This window comes from Protopterus annectens, chromosome 7.part0, assembly GCF_019279795.1.
Source record: "Protopterus annectens isolate FY-2018-M chromosome 7.part0, PAN1.0, whole genome shotgun sequence".
NCBI classification, from domain to species: domain Eukaryota; kingdom Metazoa; phylum Chordata; order Ceratodontiformes; family Protopteridae; genus Protopterus; species Protopterus annectens.
The window spans coordinates 198733136-198750803 of NC_056739.1; positions in this window are offsets into that span (position 1 = coordinate 198733136).

Here is a 17668-nt window from a genome sequence, read left to right on the forward strand (position 1 = left end):
AGGATGCTGGAAAGTATACCATTGGGTGAGCAGTAGCCATTGTAGAAGCCTCATGTGAAACCTGGCCAGGGGAACAATGGTGATGGAGGCTGCCATTGAACCCAACAACTGTAGAACCGAGTGAGCTGTGGATTTTTCCTTTGAAAGGACTGGAATTAGTTGTTGCTTTATCCTTAAAATTCTGTGCTCTGGAATAGCAGCTCTGCAGTTTTTTTGTGTCCAAAATAACCCCTATGAATTCTGTTGACTGAGATGGGGTGAGATTGGATTTCTGCCAGTTTATGGTTATGCCTAGCCTTTGAGCAGCGAGGAGAGAGTATGCCAGGGCTTTTTCCAGTAGATGTCTGGTGGGGGCGGAAATGAGCCAGTTATCTAGGTATGGAAACACCTGGAATCCTTGAAGTCGCAAGTGAGCTGTGACAACTGCCATGCACTTTGTGAACACTCTGGGGGCTGTAGAGAGTTCGAAGGGCAGTACTCTGAACTGGTAGTGACTGGCTCTCGCACGGAAGAGCAGAAATCTTCTTGATGGCCTGTCCACCTTTATGTGGTAGTACGCATCTTGAAGATCTATAGAGCACATCCAATTGTCTTTTTCCAAAAGCGGGAGGATAGACTGTATTGTGACCATCCAGAGTTTTTGTACTCTTACAAACTTGTTCAGTAAGCTGAAATCCAAAATTGGCCTCCAGTCCCTGGTTTTCATTGTGGCTGATCTAATTTCAAGTGGGAGTATGTTCCAATCAGTAGTATGATAACAGTTGGTCACTCTGTCACTATCGTACTAGATGCCCTATTGTTATGGAATAGAATTGCACTGGTTGATCTGTGGTTCCTATTGGCAGTGTGCCAGAGAAAGGTTTTTACTGAAGGACAGTGGTCTTTAAGTAGTAATTATTAGGTGAATGTAAGATGTCTGTGTCGCATTTTGTTCTCTGGAGTTATTCATTTTAGCTTGTTTAGGGCAGCAAAATAGTTTGTTCTGGATACAAAATGAGCAGGGTATTTAAATAATCTGTTCTATGCTGATAACCCTTTGAAGAAATGGACATGTTTGTGCTTCCAATTACAAAAATTCAAAGAAAAGTTTAGATATTAGAAGAGTGCTACCTAGAGGTTTTTTTTTTTTTTTTTTTTTGACAGTAGACATATTTAATAATGTAAAGTGCATCCCGTTTTTTGATAGCCCTAATATTTACATGTTCTTGTAGGTTGTTGTCTATGGTGAGTCCTGAATATGTCCATTGTATGACCATTTAAATTATACCAGTTTTGCATTTAAGGGTAGTAGTTTTGTCCAAAATTGTATGTTGGTGGCATTTACGAATTTGCCATAGGCTAACATTATTCTGATTTGGTATAATTTACTTTGATGAAGCCAAGATAACAGATTACTCAGGAAAGAATATACTTCGGAATGTAAATTTTGTTTTATTTGCTTTGCAGTCATCTATGTATTTGGACTTCTTTGTTTCTAGATGCAGATAATTTGTAAAGATTAGAAAATAATTCTATCATTGAGCTTTATGGGACTGTACTTTAAGAAGCAGAGTAATTAATTTGAGAGTATGCTGACATGACGTAACATACAGTACATATATCAATTTCTACAGTGTTAAGTCAGATTCTCTTAACTCTTATATGATTATTTCTTATATCACAGATTCTACATGTTTCTCCCGGTTAGGAAGAGTTGATCAGAATATAACTGCCTAATCACAACTGCTTGAAATAAAGGGGGTGGCAAAAGACTGTGTGTTGTTTGGGGAAGTTTCCTCTTTTCCCGTGATTGTACAGCCATGGAGTTACGTATAACTTTTGGATATGAGGAGTAAAATGGAGGAGCCTCTTAAAAAAAAAAAAAACACTTGTTAAAGCTGTTCCTTTACTTTCCATGTAATTGGTAGCTTTTGAAATGATGGGAACATGTAGTTTCATTCCATGTTATTAAAATGCCATCACTCTTAGAAGTTGCACAGGCTATTCAGTCTCTGATTAAGGGGTCATACAGTTGCCCAAATTTATAGTCATGTGTCCTGTGTCACAAATTCAATAACACTGTCAACATATGAACCAAAGGAAAAAGTAGTGTGTCAGGGCACCTCAGGTTCAAAAAGACACACATGAAAATAAATAAAAAAAAATCCTTTAATGTATAATTTAAAACATGGTCAAGCACTTTCGTTTTGTATAGATCCAAAACTTCATCAGAACAAATCAGTCAATATGAATAAAATCAATATGTGTCCTAGAGGTGGAAAATGGGAACCAAGGCTAGAATATCAGGAACCATTTTGACAACTTTAAGTTAAATGCTGTTCTCCTGGGGTTAAATGAAACTGTTTCGATTGTATCAGTCTTGAAATTGAGAGCTGCTAAATTGTGATTGAGATTTTTAATAATTAATTGCATGTTTGCTGATCATTTTTCAGTATTATTTATTTTGATGTTACTTGGATGAAATGTATTATTTATTAATTTAATTATTAATTTATCAATTTTTTATTGGCAAAATATTTTTGTTTATATATCACACACACACACACACACACACACACACACACACACACACATATATATATACATGGAATAGACTTCCCATACATGTCAAACAGAGCACCTCGCTGTCCCTCTTCAAGAGAAATCTTAACCAAAAAGAACTGTAGATATTCCACCACTCACAAAGATCTGATTTTGCTGACAGATGAAAAAATAGCCAAGGTAGTGGGAGAAAAAACAGTTTTTGGCTTTAGAAGAAATAAAAATCTGAAGGATTTATTATGTCATGAAGGGAAGACAGAAAAAAGTAGGAACAATTTTACACAATGTGCAGGTACACGAAAGTGCAGAAATTGCAAAGCATGTGAGTAAGTTGTAGAGGCAGAATCCTATGTACACCCTGAATCAGGAAAACAATATTGTTTTGATTTGTATGCAGATTGTAGAACAACATATGTTGTTTTCCTGACTGTCTATCAGGACTGCAGCTCATTCTATGTAGGAAAAACTAACTGCATGCTGAAAAACAGAATTTTGAACCATTTGTTCTCTGTAAGATTAAAACATGAACATAATGTACTTTTCCAGCACATTTCTAAGTATGAAAATCATAAGTTTAGGTTTATGGTTATACAATCTGTAAATAAAAACAAAAGTGGAGGTGATTTGATTAATGAGACAGAGATGAATGAAACTAAATGGATCATTGAGCTAGCAGCATACAAAACCCGACTGGATTAAATGGGGTTATACCTTTAAGACCTGCACTAAAGAAAAGGAGGGTGCGGTACTGAATGTTAACTGAAGAGCTATATAAAAACTGCAGTTTCATTTGAGTTTTGTATCTGAAGAAGGGCTTGGTCCCAAAAGTGCTCATTCCTGTGTTTGTAATTGTGTTTTAAATAAAAGTTTTTGAAGCTGTTCAGCATGGTGGCCAGTACCTGCTTTTTTCTTCTTTCCTTCAAGAGAAATCTTGATGAGTAAATGGGAAATAGGAAATTCACCTCGGGGATCACTCCAGTGGCTCTACTTGACAGAGGCACTGGGAGCTAAGGTTGGGTGGCGCGATGCCAGGATAATCCTATGGGCTAGGCTTGTAAAGGCTCCAGGGTCATTAGCCTAGTACACACCTATGAACTTATATATATATATATATATATATATATATATATATATATTTATATTTATATATGGGTGTATTTTTTTCTACTCATATTTGTAGAGGTTGTAATTTAATTGGTAAAATTAATTAAATGCATTTAACCTTACAAGGGGTTGTAAACAAGTTTTACACACGTGTGGGTGAGTTATTGAGCTGTTTGCTTGACATGATTCCTTTAATATTTGGAATTAATGTACTCTGTGTATTAATAACAAGTTAAAAAGTTTTAATGATTTTATGATGTGTCCCTTTAAATATTTTTAGAATACTATGGGCTGTAAAACTGAGTAACCTTATGTATTTTAGGGAGATGTGTGATTGACTGATTTGTTCTGATGAAGTTCTAGATCTATATAAAACAAAAGTGCATAACCATGTTTTAAATTATAGATTAAAGGATTTTTTCTGTATTTACTTTCATGTTTGTCGTTTCATATCTGAGGCACTTTAACATACAACTTTTTCTGTCAGTTTGTGGTTTTTGAGTGTGTTCCCCCAGCCTTGGCTGGTTACTGTCAACATATGCACACAAATGCCAATCATTACTATTTTAAATGTATCAGAAACTGTTAAAACATTTTATTTAAATTGTGACAAAAAGAGATACTGCCAGCCCAGCTATCTAGACTTTTGTAAATAATTATGCCACTTGTGAATATCAACATGATTTATATAGAAGTGTAACAAAAGAGAAATACTGCCAGCACAGCTGTTTGGAATTTTGTAAATGGTTATGTGTCATTTGTGAATATCAACATGATTGATATACTTGTGTTACAAATGTATTAGAACCGTATGTCATATAAGATGGTTTGTAAAGACGTGTGCTGAAGAGATATGTTGTAGAGTACTCAGCTTAGAGATGTGTCCACATTGTACCCTAATGGAAGAGAACAGAAATGTACATAAACTACTGTAAATGTTTAAATGTATATATTTTATCATTGCAAACTGGAACATAGATGGTTAACTTGCAAAACTTCAGAAATAAAATAGTTGAAATTAAATTATTTTATAAATGCACCATTAAAGATGGTTTCAGTGCAGTAAAGAGACAGGATACCTAAAACTAGGGAGCCTTCTGCATTGTTTTGTAGGTGTTTTATTGTTTTGTCTTCCAGCAGCTGCAAACATCCGAGGGATAGGTATTTTCACAGGAAAATGCTAAATGCTGGCAGTTTCTAGCAATGAGGGTTTGGCTTGGGAAATAAAGTCAGATGACAAAAAGTGATGTCATTCTGCAAGCTAACCCAGCAGTAAAACTTGAGATATTAATTTAAGAACTGTCTGAGAGAGACAGGGCATTTTGTGTTTTGTCTTTGACCTGACATGAACATCCACCCACATATGCCTGCTTGTTGTTCTGTAAGTAAGTTAACTAGGGTACAGTAATTTCTTTTGATGCAGACAAGAATATAGTGAAGTATAGCTTAGATGTTTTCTTTATTTATTTGAGACTGTCCTGCAATGTTGTTTTAAGTATTTCCTGTGATTTTGAACTCTGATGTAACTGTATTTATTTACTGAGAATTTTCTTATTCTTTTATTATTTATTATTAAATACATTTAAACATATCATTGTGGCCGATATTTGTGAGACATATTTAAGTTCTGTGAGTACTTGCATATTTATTTGGTGACACTGTGTGGGCCACTCCTAATCGCCTTGCTCTTGGTCAAACTACCATTTGGATTAATAGTAACATTACACAGTAAGATTGGACACCCTCTGTCAAGGGCCTTAAAGTAGCTGATAAAGAGTTGTTTGGTGGCAGTAATAACTACCTTATAGTCTGGGCAAACCTGTGCCAGCCTTTCCCAGGAGTGAGTGTGTGTGTGTGTGTGTGTGTGTGTGTGTGTGTGTGTGTGTGTGTGTGTGTGTGTATAAATCAAATCTCAAAAAGTGCATGTATCAGCTACTTGGGAAGGGACATGAAGCACTGGTTGGACAGAGAGGGTGCTGTATGTCTTGGCTTGGCCACTCAGCTGGGATCTCAACTCTATAGCTGTGCCAGTGGGGAGTCTTATTGGGGATCTAGACAAAGAGGGAGAAACCAGCCCCATTCTGACTGTGGTCTCTGTGTGCTCTTAAGGGAAATTCCACATGATGCAGGGAACTGCATCTGGAAATAGTGTGTGTGTAACTTGTCATCCTCACTGAGGCTCCTTGATTACTGGGCCAGTGTTGGGGCATCACATATTAATTGGTGGCAGTGGTGGGATATCCACATATTAGGATTCAATGGCGTGGATAGTGAATTCCTGTAGCCTGTAAACAGTGGTCACTAAGGAAGGTGTTTGTACTCTCAATCAGCTGCACAATGAACATTCAGCATTTCATATCACAGTAGTTTTTTTTGCTAGCTTAGTTAGTCAGGGAGAGCAGGCATGGATGTCAGTAGAGGAGTATGGCAAGCTGACAAGGAGCCAATTAGCTGAGATGTGCCAGGCCAAAGGGCAGCTGCATGCCAACCTGACTAAAGCAGAGATGATTGTGGCCTTACTCACAGCTGCATCACAGACCAGAAACTAGGAGGACAATCAAATTGGCCTTGGGGACGTACGATTATCAGAATATGGACAGTCCATCCTTTCCACAGACAACTTAAAAATCCATCTGGAATTAAAGAGACTTGAACTGGAGGCCAAATGTTTGGAAACAGAAGCAGCAGAGAGACTTAGATGTCTGGAAGCTGATGGAAATAAGAGCCAGAGGCAACATGAAAAGGAGATGATGACTGTTTGCCAGGGTCATGGAGGTAATGTGGAAGGGAGTAACCAAACCCCAGAAGCAACAAAGGTCAGGAAAGTTCTTCCACAATTTACAGAGGGGGATAATTTTGATAGTTTCATTCATATGTGTGAAAGGGTACGTAAACAGTATAATGTTGACCAAGTGCTCTGGGTACATTTCCTGACCCCCCCCTTACTCCATGGTAAAGCTGTAACTACTATTTCTAAATTGCCTGATACTGATTGCTTAAATTATAATACTGTTAAAAATTGTCTGTTAGAGTGTTTTAAGTTAACACCTGAAGCTTATAGGAAAAAGGTTTGTGAGCATAGATGCAAGGCACATGAAAGTGTGTGTGAATATGTTGCTGAGTTAAGCACTTATTTTCATAGATGGGTGAGTGGGTATCAGATCACCACTTTAGAATAGCTGGCAGACCTTTTAGTGAGGAACAACCCCTTAGAATTTTGCCTGAGGATATGAGAATCTGGTTAGCAGATAGGCAATGTGATACTGCAGTTGAATTGGGGAAGAAGGGAGACCTATACCTAGTAAGCAGGGCATCACTGCACAGGAAAGGTATACCCACTGTTGCTCATGGGTCTAAGGGAACCCATGTCAGGCAGCCTAAACCACCTCAACAGAGTCCATCGGTAGCAGGGGAAGCCACTAGTCCAGGTACACATCCAGGACCAAGGGTTAAATGTTTTAAATGCAACTAGTGGGGCCATGTAGCATATAGATGTCCACAGAGGCAAGGTGGGGAACAAAAGATGGGAGAGTTAGTAAGTGGGAATGCCAGAATGCCAGCAGTAAGTTGTCTGGAGACAACAAGGGCACCAAACTACCACAAGAGGTTATATCCTAACTTAGTAAATGGGAAACAGGCCACTGCTAAGAGAGACACAGCCTCTGTCCTAACCATTGTGAAGCCTGAAATGTTAAAGAGGAGCACTACTTGCTTGGACAGTCTCTCCAGTCAGAGCTTTAGCAGGGTCCCTATTCCAAATACCTTTGGCTAGGGTTTACCTTGACTGGGAGGGTGGAAATGGAAGCAAGCAAGTAGGTTTGTTTAAGAGTATTCCTGCAGATGTCCTGATAGGGAATGATTTTGATAATGCAGTACCTTGTGTGCATGCAGTGACATGCAGTCAGGCTTGGAGAAAAGCATGTGTGTGTCTGGTAGTCTGGGGGGACCCAGACAGATGGCAGACTTGAAGCCAGGACTGGTGTGGTGGTTACTTCAGAGAGGGAGATATCCTTTAGCAATGAGACTGAAGGTGAGCCACAGCTGCTTGTGGGTACTAATGTTCCCTTGGACAGAGTGACTGCAAGGGCAGAGGTGAGTAGTAGTACCCAGCCTAACAGCTAAGATCTCAACTCTACAGCTGTGCCAGTGGGGAGTCTTACTGGGTATCTGGAGAAAGAGGGAGAAACCAGCCCCAGACTGACTGTAGTCTCTGTGTGCTCTTAAGGGCAATTGAACATGATGCAGGAAGCTGGATCTGGAAATACTGTGTGTGTAACTTGTCATCCTCCCAGTATGTACATCCCCCACTGTTGCCAGTGATGAGGATTGAGGCACCTTGATTACTGCGCCAGTGTTGGGGCATCACATAAACATGTCATATCTCCTCTGGAAGGGATTTCTGTGGCAAAGAGGCCTTAAAACAGAGTAACTTAAGCAACACTGCTTTTTCATTGGTTCATAGTTATATAGGTACTTACTAGACTACTGATCTGTGAGGATCTTAAGAAGCCTAACTTTACATTCCCATGGTAGTTTTTTGCCCTTATTTTTTATCCACTCAGATTGAGAGATGGCCTATGTGGACAGACTTACATCTCCTCACCAAGCAGTTGAGCAGAGTAGGCTTCACTACTACTGTCCTCTAGGGGATACGGTTTTCTCCTCCCAATGGAGACAATTATTGCTTTAGTTCTTGTGAGGATGTTAAATATTGATATCTGTGCTAAAATGACTGGCTGAAGTTTTGCATTATAAATTACCCTGTGTTACATATGCCAGCATGACTAGCTATAATTTTGTAAATAAGCTTATGTCTTTTGATTATCACTCTGATTTATGCAAGATGTTTGAATGTCAAACAGTGTTCTTCTGGCTGACCAAATGTACATATTTTTAAAGAGAATTCTGAATGTATGTTATGCAAGAGTCAATTGACTTAGATGTGATATCATTGTGTGCCAGAGCTGGAAGACTAGAATCTTCACTGCAGCTGTTTGTTTACTTTTTAAAGTCTGATATGAGAGGACAGAATTTTCATAGCAGCTTCCTGTTACTTAAAAAAACTGCTATAAAAGCAGGTTCTCAGTGAGTTTGTTCAGTTATCATTCAGTTGTTTTCCAGAGCTGTTCAGCAGTAGTAGTCCATTTATTTCCAGAGCAGTAGTTCCAGTCACTGAGGACAGACAACAGCCTGGAGTGTGGACATAATTCCTCATCTTGCATTGTAGAAGTATAATTTTGCCTTGCTGAGTTATTTAGATTAGATAGGGGCAGTTAATCTTTAGACAGGGAATTATAGCTAGTTAGAGGTTTTCTAAAATCCACGTGAGATCTATCCTGCAGTATTATTTTCATATTTCCTGTGTGTGAAACTCTGATGTTTATTGGAATCAGTTACAGTATTTACATGTTTTAAATAATTTTATTTATTAATAAATATTTTGCTACCTCTCATTGTGGCTGGTTATTTAGTTAATATTTTTAATAACTTGTGAATGTTTATGCTTACTGTGACAATACCAGGGCCACTCCGAAAAGCCTTACTGCTTGGCATACATAGGATCATAGGAAGTTGGTAGTCTATTGGCCCTGAGGCCCTTATAAGCCTAGCCAAGAGTTTAGCCCATGTTTAGACAGGTAAGCACCCAAAGCCCCTGTCCAGCAGGGACATAGGTGGAATCCCAGGGGTGTATTTTCTGTTTCCCATTCAGTTATCTAGGTTGTGCTTGAAAAGGGATAATGAGGTACTCTGCTTGATGTGGAGAAGGAGTCTGTTCCACAGATGGGGGAGTCTCTGAGGCACAAATTTGTCCCACCAACAAGTCCTATCGATGTCACAGATCAGGTTGAGTTCGCGCATGCAGGTTACTTGAGTGCAGCTTGACTTGTGGATATGTAGCAATCCCATCAAGGCGGGGTCTGAGATTGCCTTTAGCCTATCTGTGTAGGGTAGATGTTTGAAGCCCTGGATTCCTCTGGTGAGGAACCTCTGTGGTCTCTCCAGCTGCTGCAAGTGCTTTGCGAGGGACATGCTGAAGGGGTGTTGTACTCAATAATTGGCCTTATAAGGGAAGAATATAGGGATGTTATGACCTCCTTTGTTCCTGGATGAGATACCCTTACTTATGAGGTGGGCCATGTAGAAATCTTTCTGTACAACGGAAGCAACATGGTGATCAAAAGTCAGGTTGCTATCAACCTGGGTGCCCAAATTCCTCTTGACTGATTGTGTACTTAGGACATTATTAATGTGATAATATGTGGGGACGTCACTGTCCCCAACGGGGATGATGATGCATTTTTTGGCATTCAGCTTGAGGGCATGTTTCTGGCACCAGTCATTTGTTTGGGTGAGGCCCTCTTAGACGATGTCCTTGGGGAATTGATGACTGTGCCCAGCTTGCAGTCATCTGCAAATCTGGTGAGCCATAGCCCACTGGTTTTGGCCTGCACGTCAGTGAAGTATATATTGAATAACAGAGGCCCCAAGACAGATTCCTGGGGTAAACCACTCATTACTGGTCTACTGCTTGAGGTGGCTTCCCCTATTTTGATTAAGTGGTATCTGTCAGTGAGCCAGTTTGCTACCCATCTGATAACATGGATTAATGCCTAGTTGAGAGAGTTTATCTATTACGCCTGAGTGGGGAATAGTGTTGAAGGCTTTGGTCAGGTCAAGGTAGGTGGTGTGCACTGTCTTCCCCTCATCCATGGCTTTGGTGACTGTCTCAAAGAAGTCGACCAGATTTAGCAGACATGATCCCCCCTCAACAAAGCCAAATGGTGTGGGGTCGAGTGTTTGGAGGTTGCCAATGTCCCTGTCAATGAGGTCTGTGGTAATCCATTCCATGGCCTTGCAGATCAGGCTAGCTAGTCTGATGGGTCTACAATTTTTAAGATCAGTGGACTCTTCACCTTTGTGTAAAGGGATGACAGTGGCTGTCCTCCACTCGGCTGGGACAAAGCCAGTACTCAGGCTTTGGTTGAATCAGGTACCTAATGGTGCTGCACGTTCATGCCTGAGTTCAGGTAGAATGCAGCCTGGGATGTTATTGTTTCAATATCTATTTTGCCCGATATAATTGAACACCACCTTTGAAGGGTATTGTGGTATTTGACTGGTGGCAGCTGTTACCTTGTAATTTGGGCAAAGAAACACAGCAGGTAAATCTGTATCCATCTTTCCCAAGTGTGTGTGTATATGCAAGAATATCTAAGAGTGAGTGTATCAGATACCTAGAACTGGAACACAGTGCCCTGCATTGGTTAGTGTGGTGACTCATTTGGGGACCTGGAAAATTGTGTATTTCTATCCCTGCTTTTAGTGACACTCCCTTACCGGAGATAGTGGTGAGGATTCAGACTCCTTAGTTACTGCCCTAGGGTAAAGAGGGCTCATTAAAGTTCTCTCACCATCCACCAATCAATCTATTTGTCCTTCCACCCCCTTTTTCCAAAACATGTTTTATACTTTTAAGAGTCACAGGAATGCTGCAATCTACCACAGAAGTCAGTGGGCATAAGACATTGAAATCTGTTCTGTAGAGGGTGCCAGTCTATTGCAGAACACACATGCATGCACATGTGCACACCCTCCTATAGGGGGTTTGAAGACCTACTACATGATTTGGGAGTTGACAGGATACTAGAACTCTCAGTGAAAGGCCACACAAATGCAGGGAGGACATGCAGACTCTGCACAGAAGACAAACCCAGCTGAAAATCAAGTCAGAGAACACCTTGCTGTGAAGCAGTAGTGCTTCTCACTGCACCCTTACTATGGATAAGGAATTATACTTCGCAATGACTCCCAAAGGTTCATAGGTTCATACTAGGCTATCTGCCCTAGGGCATTTATAAGCCTAGCCAGAGTATGTTTGGCTTTCGCCACCCATTTTAAATTAATTTTGCTATGCCCTTTTTCGAGGTTAGTATACTGTGCCTCTGTCTAACAGTGACACAGAAGTGATACCCGGGGTAAACCTATGATCTCCCATCCACTCATCAAGACTCCTCTTGAAGAGAATCAATGAGGGACTCTGCCTAACCTGGACTGGGATTTTATTCCATAGTGAAGGGAGCCTCTGGGTTATGAATCTGTCCCTCCAGCATGTCCTATTTATTTCAGTGCTGAGGTTCAAGTCTCTCGAGCGTGTAGCTCGATGGGATTTGGATTTTTTGAGGTGCAGCATGTCCCTTAATTCCGGGTTGGACATGGCCTTATACGTCAGGCACAGGTCACCTCTGAGCAGGTGTAGAGCTGGAGTTTCTTTAACCGGGCAGCATATGGCATCTGTTTGAGACCTTTGATCCTCTTGGTGAGGTACTTTTGGGGTCTTTTCAGTTTCTGCAGGTGTTTGGTAAGGTACATCCCAAAAGGGGCATTGTACTCGATTATGGGCCTGATGAGGGATGAGTGAAGAGGCATGATGACCTCCCCTAATCTAGATGTGAATCCCTTCATGATTAGGTGGGCTATATAAAATGTTTTTCTAACCACTTTGGCCACGTGGTTGTCAAATGAGAGATTGCTATCAACTTGGGTCCCCAGGTCCCTAATTACTTCTTCTGTACTTAATGGATTACCATCTATGTGGTAATTTGTGGGCACTTTGTTTTTGCCAAAGGGGATGACTATACACTTTTTGGCATTTAGCTTGAGGCCATGGCTCTGGCACCAGTTGTCTGTTTCTATGAGGCCCTTTTGGAGGATGCTTGTGTCGGCTGAAGAGTCGATTATGGTGCCCAGTTTGCAGTCATCTGCGAACTTGGTCAGCCATAGTCCTTCCGTGTTGGCCTGTACCTCCGAGAAATATATACCAAACAAGAGAGGTCCCAGGACTGAGCCTTGTGGGATGCCACTTGTAACTGGTTTGGAGTCTGACATGGCTCCAGCAATTCTAACCATGTGGGTTCTGTCCTTGAGCCAGTTTGCAACCCATCTAGTGACATAGGGGTTTATATTTAAGCTGGTGAGCTTATCTATAATGCCTGAGTGGGGAATTGTATCGAAGGCTTTTGCGAGGTCCAGATAGGCTGTGTGGACCACCTTCCCTTAGTCAATGGCCTTGGTGACTGTTTCAAAGAAGTCAACCAGGTTTAAGAGGCAGGATCTGTCCTTAACAAAGCCAAACTAGGTAGGATCCAGTGTCTGTAGGTCCCCAATATCTTTATTTATGAGGTCCATGATGATCCTTTCCATAGCTTTGCAGACCAAGCTAGGCAGGCTTATGGGGCGATAGTTTCCAGGGTCCGTTGAGGCACCACCTTTGTGGAGAGGGACCACTGTTGCTGTACGCCACTCTTTGGGTACATATCCTGTAGTAAGGCTGAGATTGAACAGTAGTTTTATGTTTGGGTTTAGCTCTTCTTGGAGTTCATGTAGGACGCAGCCTGGGACACCGTCTGGTCCCATTGATGCTGTGTTTTTTGCTTTGGAGAGGGCGGCTCCCACCTGAGCATCTGAGATGTCAGGGGCAGCACTCTGCTGGGATAGATATTTGCCCTTTTGGTGGGGGGGGTGAAGTTTGCGCTGAACCTGTCAGCTAGGATGTTGGCAATGTCTGTGGGATCCGTGTATTTTTGTCATTTTGGACTAATTCTGAGCATATCTGGGAATTCCCACCCAGGTTCCTAACATAACTAAAGAAAGCCTTGTGATTATCCTTAGTGTCCTGTGCAATTTTTCTCTCGAAGCTGGCCTTTGACGATTTTATGATTGCCCTTAGTTTATTTGCTAATACTGATCAGAGATGCCTTCCCTTTTGGGATTTTGCTCTATCATGTAGTAGCTTCCTCCTTCTATTGTATAGTTTGTTTATGGCTGGGGTCCACCAGACAGGTAGTCTGCCTTTGGAGGATTGGGTCTTGGTTTTATTTGGGATTGCATGATCCATGCATTCCTGAAGGTGTTCATAGAATGCATTTATAAAGGATTCTGTGGTCTGGGCCGTATTTTCCACAGGCCCAGGGGCTTTGAAGGATTCCACCTCGGTTTTGAGGAGTGTGAAATTTGCTTTAGAGAAGTTTTTCAGTGTGGTTTTCTGGGCAGGGGGTGGGTGGGGTCGGGATGTGAATATCCAGTGAGATCAGTTTATAGCCTGATCTTACCAGTGAGGGATACACTTCTGGTCTGGAGCATAGAGTCCCCAAGTTGGTGATGATCAGGTCCAGTATGTTTTCCCCTCTTGTGGGAGTGGTAACAAGTTGTTCCATAGCATTTGAGTTTATGAATTCTAGGAACCTTTGGGCAAGGGTGTTGGAGCTAGAGTAATGCTCCCAATCTATGGTTGGGTAGTTGAAGTCACCCAATATAATGGTATTCGGAGAGACCTTCATATTTTCCAGTGTTCTCAGGAGGGCCGAATGGGGTTCTTGGGTTTGGGAGGGTGGTCTGTAGCAGGCTATAAACTGGAAGGCAGTTTTACCCACTGTTAGTTGCACATGGATAGTCTCTGATGCTTCGTGCTTTGCCACCAACCTGGAGGTGTGGGTATCTTTGATGAATATCGATACTCCCCCTCCTTTTGTGGTTCGGTCCAAGTTTTGGGGCCGAAAAGCATGGTATGAGGTGTATAACCTGGTAGTGCTGGGGTGCTCTCGGGAGTCCTGAACCAGGTTTCTGTTACTGCACAGATATCGATGTTCTCCATGCTAAGGAGAGTTTTGAGTGCGTGCATCTTGAGGTTTAGACTTCTAGCGTTGAGTAGCATTACTCTTAGTTTCTTATCCCTTGTGATACCTATGGAGGTGAGTTTGTCTTTTGAGCCTTGCCTAAAAAAGGCACTATGGGGGTAGCAAGAGCCTTTGCCAATATCCGAAAGTCCAGGGGTGACAGGTGCCTAGCAAAGCATCGTGGCTTGTTGTGCATATCATCCCAAGCTGACAGGCATTGGATCCCCTTTGAATGACACCAATACTTAAGCCAATTGTTGAAATTGATCATCTTGTCTTCATATTGTGGCATCATTCTTGGTGAGGGTAAGATGCTACTCAAGGTCAGGGTCATACCAGCCTGGGCTACATGCTCAGAGAGCTCCTCTATGTCTCTTTTCATGTAGTCCAGGGAGGTACATTTCAGGTCATTCACACCAGCATGGACAATGACTGAGTCATATTTGTACTTGCCTTGGAGTGACCTGAGTGCTTTTGTTATGTGGTGGATCCTAGCGCCAGACAGGCTGCTCACCGCGACCTTCTCCTTGTTCAGCCTAGTGAGCGGGACGTCAGTGTGCCTGATGATAGAGTCACCTATTACAAGTGTATCAGGTGTGTTTTTTAGCCTTAAGGGCTGTGACTGTTCGGCACACTGGCTTTGTGAGATATGTGTTTTGTTTTGGGGTAGCGGTTGCTTTGGTGTCTGCTTTGGAGGTCTCTGCTGCTTAGGCAGATTTTTATTTAGAGCCTCCGAGTATGTTTTTGTGTGATTATGTGTTTGGTTTGCTGTCGTGGTAGGTCTATGTGAGACTGGAATTGTAGTGAGTGTTGTTTCCTTCTCCTCCTGACTGGTTATGCCAGTACTGAGTTGAGAGAGCTTAGCCTCCAGTTTGGCTATATGGTTGCATCTCTCACATGTGTTGGAATTTGTTGGGAGGAGGAGAGGGTTGTCTGTGTACATGAGGCAGTTGTAACATTGCCTCAAGATTCCCATATTCATCAGCTGGACCGGAGAGGAGATTGACAACTGACCTTTGGACATGCTAGAATAATATTGGGAATTCCTTTATAATTGAAAACAAGGGCCAATGGGGAGCGAGGGTGTAGTGCTTTTAATTTTTAGTGCTGACTTATAATTGCTTTAGTGAGCAAGTGCCAGGTAACAAGTGCAATGTGTTACAGGTAACTTAAATGCAAAAACGACAAACAGTAACTTTCTTTCAAGCGAAGCAAGGAAATAAGTACAGTAAGCAATGCAGATACCACTTGGGATCAACAGAAGCACTGAGAAGCCATGTTTTAGGTGGAATTAGCGTTCCAGGGAAATAACAAGCATACAAACAAAGCTAGATTCAACAGGCCTGGATCTAGTCTATGCTACAGCAAACAAGGTGTACCAGTTTCAGTAAGATACAGTTCAAATATTCGGGCACTATAAACCTTTAACCAGAAATTCCCAGCTCAGAAGGGCAGAGTCCAGCCTCTCCTCCCACAAGAGTGCAGACCATGAACCTTCTTAATGTAAAATAACTGGCCTGAAGCCCAAGTGCTTAAGCCAGAGCTAATACACTTTAAGAATAACAGACACTGAGCTCTTAATCAGCAGTTCCCAACTTAGAAGGATGAAAGCTACATGCTTTGCCCCAAGTAGCACTGACCCTACTCAAACATTTACGGTAATGCATGTAGACTCCCTCAATGACAGCTATGGCACACTTGAGAGAGTCTACATGCATTACCGTAAATGTTTGAGTAGGGTCAGTGCTACTTGGGGCAAAGCATGTATTATAATCCCAAAGTGAATATACTACTGTACTTCCGAGAGAGATTCCAAACTGAATCCTCCTAAATACATTGTTCCTTAACAATAGAAATATTGGTGCTAGGGAATAAAGACATTTTACATCCCCAGGAGACTGATGGACTGGGAAGCAGGGGTATGTTGTTCTGGCCTCAGGACTAGGCATGGGTACTTCGTGGTCATCCAGCTACAAAAAGAACTAAAGGTGGCATGTGCTACTTTTCCTTTTTAGCAATGTACCACCCAATTTCTTAAGTAAGAGGAGGAGACCAGCTTCATGCTTGGATGTTTCAGTGCTCTGGATGTCAGATCAGAAGGCAAACACATATCCACAGATAATTCCTATAAATAAGCAATTATATTGCCCCATTGATGCCACTCACTTCTACCATTATGATTATACTCCTTACTCTACTTTTTAAAATATTTGCTGATAAGGAGCCCCAAAGTATGACTTTATTTACATGGTTATTTAGTAACTACCCTTTCATATTCTGTGGTAAAGGCTGCATTCTCAACCGTACATACATGTTTGTATACTACTGTGACTGTGGCTGTCCCTCCAAAATTTGTCAGTGATAGCATCATTCATATTTAATTACATGCTTTCAAACTTGGTACAAGTCATCCTACATATTCTGTTTCTCTGGCATCTAAACCTTATCTTTTGTTTGAATATGTTTTCCTAGTATTTAATCACACTGCCTGGCACCTGATGACTTTAATGGTATAATGGAAGAGATATACATTTTTTTCCAGACTGATTTAGTGTCTTAATACCGGAGAGAAAGTAAGAGTCCCTGAGCCAGCTGAGAGCCACTAGCTTTGTCTAAATGTACTTGTTTCACTGCTACTTTACTGAGTTTTTATACAGATATTTCCAAATGTTTTTAGACTCAGGACCTTGTCTGGTTTCTTTACTGCAGGTGGACTGGAGTCATGTTTGAAAAAAAAATTCTAACTTTTGTACTGCATGTTATGCACATTATTCTAATGTTTATGTACACTTCATTCTCAGGCCGTTTGTAAAATTTCTAACGTTCTTATGTAAAGCACGTTATTTTAATGTTTGCATAAAAAGCTTCATAGTCAGATGTTTTTCTTTTTTGTAACTTTGTAATAATTGTCTCGAGCTTTTCTCGTCGGGTCTCCACTGAAAATGGGCCACTGGCTCAGTTGGACTAACCCGGTTAACAGATGACAGATAAATAATAAATAAATAAATGTTTGAGAAACATGAACTCAAAAGTACTGCAGAGAACTTGTGTGTGCATCTAATATCTCTTTGGTCTCTTATCTGAAGTGCTTCGTTATGATCTTCAGGATTTCAAAGGAAATATGTAAAATGTTGTCATTCTCTCTCTTTTATTCCAGAAGGAATAAAAGCTGAACCGAATAGGCTGTAGCCTATACCCTCATCATAGACTGCTGAATCAGAAATATCATGAATATCGATCCCTTTTCTATTTGTATGATAGAGATGTGTTGGGATGTTCAGGTAAGAGACACTGATGAGCTAATTCGCTGATTTGCAGTCACATATTCCTCAGTGTATCACCAATAGTCA